Below are 7,288 nucleotides of genomic sequence, written 5' to 3' on the forward strand. Positions count from 1 at the left end.
CCACAACCCCCAGTTGAGTCCCCAGTTCACCGACCTGTCAACCTCCACGCTCCCTAACGCCGACATCCACGCCGTCGCAAACGGAAGTCGCGGAGACAACAACACCGTGGACAACCTCATGGGGAGCACGCCAGAGTTCCCCGCCAGCGGAGTCGGCGCTAACGCCAGCGGACAGACGCCGGCGGCAGGTGGTAGCGGTAGTGTTGTCGTCAATGGCGGTATTAACGGAGGCGGTGGAGGCTCTATAGGGAGCGGGTTGATGTCGGCGCTGAGAAACCCTCTGGCGCTGGGAGAGAGCAAATACGGCGAAGACCCCCATCGCTTGATGGACAGTCGTGAAATGCACGAGCAGGCCATTCGGAACATGATGATGTACGAGCAACACCAGCAGCACCCGGAGCAGCACCCGCTTCATCATCCTCATCATCATCGTCATCATCATCATCATCCTCATCATCATTCCTCGCTTCATCACAATTTGGAGCCATCGGCGTATTCGGGCATCTACAACGGAGCACCACCACCACCACCACCCCCACCACAAGCTTGTGTTCCTCACGGTTTTTTTTCTGGGCCGACTGATGAATATAGTGGTCTACATGGTTTATCGTCTTGTGGAGGAGGAGGAGGAGGTGGAGGGGGAGTAGGAGGAGGGGGAGGAGGAGGAGTGGGAGAGGGGGTGAGTTCAAGCCCCGGCCCTGTGGTAGGAGAGACACCTCATCATCAACAACAACAGCAGCAGCAGCAACAGCAGCAGCAACAGCACCATCAACAGAACCACCATAACTACCTAAGTCAGACGCGAGTAAGGATATCGACCAGCCACGCCCACCACCATGCACAAGGAAACAGCCCGGACCCTCATATCATCCCCGGTCCTCGTTACAATAACAATTATCACAGCGGGCCAGAATTCCGTGAAGGCCTCTTTCTCAACGAGCAACCGGTATATGAGAACGTTAATGGAAGCTGTAATGGCGGGACTGCAGGAGGAGCAGGAGCAGGAGGAGGCGAGAGAGAAAGCCCCAAACAACAACAACAACAACAACAACAGCAGCAGCAACAACAACAGCATCAACAAACAAATGGCCACTTCCTCAACAACGTCCCTGGGGACAAGCCACCGTCGCCCAACGCATGTCATTTCTCACAAGGTCAAGGTAATAACAACAACAGCCCCCCGAATTTCCGCTGTGACCAAGGTCAAGGCTTCTCAAGGTCGTCTCTCGTTTCAAGCCCGGGCCCCATGAGCCGCCAGGCTAACGGACAGTACAGCTTCCTGCCAGTGGGCGCCAACGGCTGTCAGAGAAACAGGTCGTTTTACGGAGAGAATGGCGATACTACATGAGTCACCGACACTAGATGTATACATATACATTGACATTTTCAAGTTATTGAGCACTGCTATGATGTGGGCGTTTGGCGGGTGCTCTGGTGTGGTTTGATCCTTCTTTCCTGTCATACATCTATCCTCCTTATGTCTCAGCAAGACAAGAAATATATTATTTTCAAGTTATTGAGCACTGCTATGATGTGGGTGTTTGGCGGTTGCTCAGTTGTAGTTTGCTCCTTCTTTTCCCACCAAACATCTATCGTCCATATCTCTACTCCTTTTCTTTTGTGTGTATGCGACTCTCTAGTAATACCCATAATCTTCGGCTCTTAGATGACTCGTTTGCTCAATTGTGTTGATGGGGGCGTAAGATCACTTACATTAAATGATAAGATAAAAATAGCCCACTTGTGTTTCCAGAGCCGCAAAACTTTTTCTCAAACTAAAAACCTAAACGAGCACTGCCATCCTGAAACAATGAGGAAACTGGCGTCTGATGGCTGAGAAGGTCAAGGTATAAAATGTTCAGAAACCTGATCTCACGTTCTAGAATAATCCACACTGTCTTACGTGCTGTCTGAAGAACGAGAGCTTTACTCTTTACTTCTCTCACCTGTCTGTGTGAGGCATCGAGGTGAAATCAGGCGCTCGTCGAAATAACGTAATCGCAGAAATCGGATTGTTCCATTTATTTGTCAATTTTTGGGGGGGAGAATTTTTGTTGTAAAAATTGGCAATGTTTTTTGTTGTTGTCATGTATGGGAAAGGGACAGGCAAATGTATAGACTTCATACCAGAAAGAAGTGTAAATTCCTAAACGTGTTCTTTTATTGTATCATTATTCAATTTTTAGATGTCCAATTGTACAAATATATTGTCACGTGACTCGCCCAGTGCAATCCTTATTATTGTACAGTTTACTTTTTTCTCTTGGTTTATCTTGCCATGGACAATGAGTCGGTGTTCATTTTATTGAATTGTATAGACGGTATTTTCAGTTGCTTTTTTATACAAACGTACCTTTTATATGTATAATGTATATAATATGTTTCTTTAAATGTTCATTTTTATGAAGGCGCCCCCTATACAAGGCGGCTCTTGACATTGCTATGTCGACTGCTTTGCTCAAACAAGCATCTTTCTTTGTCATAATTTCTTTCACAATTCCAGAATGCCCAGAAAAAAAAACAATCACTTTTTGTTTTGGGCGCATTCTGCCTAAACCCATTGTTTCTTCTATAGTATGATATTACGAGCATATTTTCAATTCAATCTTCTATGTTGCCCAGACAAGCTTTTTCTGCCCGAATTCATTTTTTGTTGTTCCGAGAATATTTTTAGTGCTTTACAGTTCTTTTACATTGCAAAGAGAAACCATTTTTTTCTCAATTCATAGTTCTTTCTTCAAAGAATATTTTACGGTTTTACAATTATTGCATTCTTTCATAGATTTTAGATACCTAAGAAAACGGATTATTCTTTTTCTACGCGCATTTTACTTCTTACTTCAGAGAACATTAATTTTACGGTTTACACCTATTTTTAGATTGTTTAGAGAAACAATGGTACATTTTATGGTTTTACAGTTATCTTAGACCGTTTAGAGAAACGATTTTATTTCATTCTCGATGCATAATACTTCTTTGTTCAGAGAACATTAATTTTTACGGTTTACAGTTATTTTTAGATTGCTTAAAGAAACAATGGAACATCTTTTTACAGTGGAACGGTTTTAGTTATCTTAGACCGTTTAGAGAAACGATAAAAAAAAATTCTCGATGCATAATACTTCTTTGTTCAAAGAATATTGATTTAGCGTTTTACAATTATTTTATTTGTCCATTGATATTTGTGAGTTACACAAATCGACACTCGACTTTTTAATGGATATTTCTATAGGAAGTGTTTTACTCCTCTGCTGTCATAATAGCAAGGAAATAAATCTCTGAAAAACATTTTGCTAATTTTACAATACCCGTCTCTGTTTTCTGAACCTGAAGAGTTCTAACAGTAGAGTTTTGCTGAGAGATAGGACTGGTGTCTGTGGTGTAGCGGGTAGGCGCTTCGCTGTGGCACGCAGGAGACCCGAATTCGATTCCTGAGTGGGTAGCAGTTTTATCGAGTTTCCCCGATCTTTCTGATGGGATTTTGCGTCCCTCTCAGCCCGGGTTAGCCCTGACAGGCTGGGTCGGAGGAACGCCTCCGGAAGGATCTAATTAATTAAGTCGGGGGGGGGGGACACATCCTAATAATCGGCAGTCGTAATATTAATGATATGGTTTTTAACATTTTGAAAAGCATTAATTTTCTATTTTTACCACACCCGTATCGGTTTCCTTAATATTTTTTTTTTGAAGGGTACTGGAAATGGGGTCTTGGACCGAGAGAGGAGTTGGCAAATCGAGTACCAGGGACCTGAGATAACAAACCGCGAGGCCAGCGTTGATAAATGGTTTGTTGGTGTACACAAGGCGAGTTATTGAAGCCGAAACCTGTCGATTAACGCCAAGAGGGCCGAAATATGAGCAGAACTCAGGAGCTGACTAGTGACATTTTGGTGTCAATATAACAGAATTTTTCAAAAGAAAGTTTTTTTGGAGAACGTAATTTTTGCAGTCTTTGGCAACCCATCACTGCCTAGCCTGACACTTTTAAGCTCTATGGGGAGATTACTAATGAAGGCTGACAGTGAACAAGTTAAAGACTCAATCGGCTGTGTGATAATTCAGAAGTGTTGTTGAAAAGAAACCACCTTGGTTGTACAACAATTCGCTGAGTACGAAAAGAAAAACAGAAAACCCCCAAAGAAACACAAATGAAACAACCTCCACCAAATCATCTCGTCTTTCGGCCTTGCACATTTCTTTTGATTGAACTTTTTAAATGTATTTTAAGAGTAATGTAAATGAACTAAAACATTGCCCACTAATACAGCTGAGAACAAAAACAGTATACAAAGCGCGCTGATATATGATGAACTTCTAGAAAAACGAATTTTAAAAATGTCTTTTTTTTTTAGGTTTAATTTTACAAATGTCTGTGGTGTTTAATAGTTAAGTTCTTTGCTTCTTATACGCGAGTGGTGCGAGTTCGATTCCCTGTGTGGGGACGTGATTTTACCGAGGTGTCCTTCTGTCTCGTGCCGGGATGGCGCATCTCATTTGCCACGGTCCGAGCTGACGTGCAGGGGGCTCTCGTGGTTTAGACAGAGGTACATGTACGTTGTTTGTCTCTCGTGGTTTAGACAGAGGTACATGTACGTTGTTTGTCTCTCGTTCAGTAGGTGCAGCACATCAGATGGACAAAAATATAATGAAAGTGTCTGGAGAGCTAAATGAACAGAAAGTGCGAGACGCGCTTTTTGCCACTGAAATATCTATGTATTCTTCATGTATGAGAATAAAAAAGAAAAGACCATTTGATCAAGGTCTATTTTGTGTCACCTTCATAAATAGCGATTTGCTTTTAAAAGTTTTTCAATATTTCAAATCTCTCAACAGAATACCATCAGTCCTTGCCCAAATTTCTGAATACCCAAAGTGAAGAAATGATTGGCTTTAGGACTATATTTTGTCAGTAGAAGTATACTTTTAAACATTAGAAATATAGGACTTTATTTTAGTTGTAAAGAATTCTTCTGAAAGCAAACAGAGGACTCACCAAGTGCATAGTTGGATCCACTGTAAGCACAGTCGGAAGTTTTTAGTTTTCAGATTACAATGGAGATGAGTCATAGCAACAGCCAAGTTCTGTATTTGACATTGTACCAGACTCTCTTTCAGCGATGTTTAATTCAACGTAGAGGCAAACCTGGCGAGGAAGTAATTTTAATAAATGTAGAAATGATTTCCTGCTTTCTATCTTGCTGTTGCTGTTTTAAAGAATGAGAGAAGCGCTTGTTAAGCTTTTGCCCTCTTGCATACAGAAGACGTAAGTTTGATTTTGGTATGGGCAGATTTTTTATCCATCATCTGGTTCTGTCTGCTGTGACATTGTATCCCTCTCAGCACGGTTCGGTGATCTTGTCAAGCATCATTGGAGCAGCTCTCCTTCCATATGATGTAATTTGTATCAATGGCACCGTAAAACATCTATATTGCAATTTTAAACAGACTCTATTGAGCAGTGTCAAAAGGAGCGTCCAACCCATACGTTTACTTTTACTTTTACTTCAGTTCTTTTTGGGTTATTTTTTACATTGTTCTCTGTTCACATGTGGGACGGGGGTGGTTACAGGGCGCCACTGGTAGGTCCTACTTCTTAACTTTCCCTACTTTGTTTCTGTATGTATGTCTTACCTTTTACTTCCATGTGCTTCTCTTTACCCAAATATACAAACAAACAAACAAACAAACATACATACATGTGCGACTTTGACCCTTGTATATTGAAAACTGTATGAAAATGGCTGACTGGTTGCCATATAATTATACTTCATATGTTTCTCTGTGATGTTAGATCAAGGACAAAACAATGACATGTAAGAAGGTGATTGTACTTTGGACTTGTTAATTGTGTGTGTGATTTATTTGCTTCATTCAGTGTACCGAGTATACTTGCCTTTTGACACACCTCGCATATGTGAGGCAGCGTGGTGGTATCAGTCAAAATAATCAAAGTGAAGAAACTTGCATTTTTCCGCAGGTTTGTGAGTTTTTATAAAATTTTGTTTTTTGGCTCAATATCTGTCATGCCTTTTAAAGAACTAATTTCTGTGTGGATTTTACTGAAAAACGTCGATTAAAGGCACTAAAAATGTAAATTTTCAGTTACCACGGGCTCTTACTCTAAGGAAATAACTAATCTTTGCCGGCCATTTCTCACTTATTTTACCCATGAAAACAGGTGACCCCCACCCCCTTCATTCGGAAATATCTCGACTTGTATTCAAGATAAATGGTTATTTTTTTTCATTCAAATAAAGACAAGCGAGCAAGCTTTAAGATGATACCAATACCTCTACATGCCCCACAATTGACGAGAGCCTGATTCCACCACGCTGCTTCACATACAATACCAGCAGTATACTTTGACTCCAAAATCACACCAGTTTTTTGGGTGGTTGGCGGATGCTCTGGTGTGGTTTGCTTCTTCTTTCCTATCAAACAAACATCTATCGTCCTTATATCCCCTTCTTCTTTTTTTATGTTTGTTACTCTCTTGTGACACCTCTAATCTTCTGGCGCTCATATGACCTTATTCAAATGCGAGCGCCGTAAAACCTCTACTAAAACTGAAAGAAAACTAAGACAAGTTTTGTAGATAGCACGTACATACGGGGTGAATTTTTATAATATTATTTATGCTGAAGGGGACTTAACATAGGTGAAATCAGAGGACGTTAAATAAAATGGCGTATTACCCTAAAGAACTCTATGTTGCGTTGAAATTGAAGAAATCAAACTCGACTGACTTAGCTTTTCCCAAGATTCTCAAAGGGTGTCTCTGCTAATACTTAAGCCTACAATTTGACATTTATTAAAAACCATTTATTTTTTCCGGTCTCTGTTAACTTACGGTTTTGATAGAAGAAGCAAACACCATTCTCATGTCCTTTGCTATGGCATTTGGAAAATCCTATTTGGCATTACTTCCCCTTCGTAGGGCTCAGTCCTGGCTGTACATGGATGTCACAGGTTTAATAGCTAGGAGGTTGGGGAAAGGGGGGGGGGGAGGTGGTGGTACTCGTTTGCGCCCCATTTCTGGAAGAAAAATAAATTGTGTTATTGATCTTGCCAGTATGTTAGTGTTTTAGCGCCTATAAATGACAGCTTACGTGTTGAGGTTGTTTCAGAATACCATCAGGTCAGCTGCTGGGGTAATAATAATAATAATTATCGTTTGTAAAGTGCATATAGCTTGCTATTGAGCGGGAATTTACGCGTTACAAACTGTGCTATCTCTTATCATTATAAGCGAGTGTTATTCAGTATGAAATTTATGAAATGTCCTGTG

The sequence above is a fragment of the Aplysia californica genome, unplaced genomic scaffold (assembly GCF_000002075.1).
Source record: "Aplysia californica isolate F4 #8 unplaced genomic scaffold, AplCal3.0 scaffold00362, whole genome shotgun sequence".
Lineage (NCBI taxonomy): Eukaryota > Metazoa > Mollusca > Gastropoda > Aplysiida > Aplysiidae > Aplysia > Aplysia californica.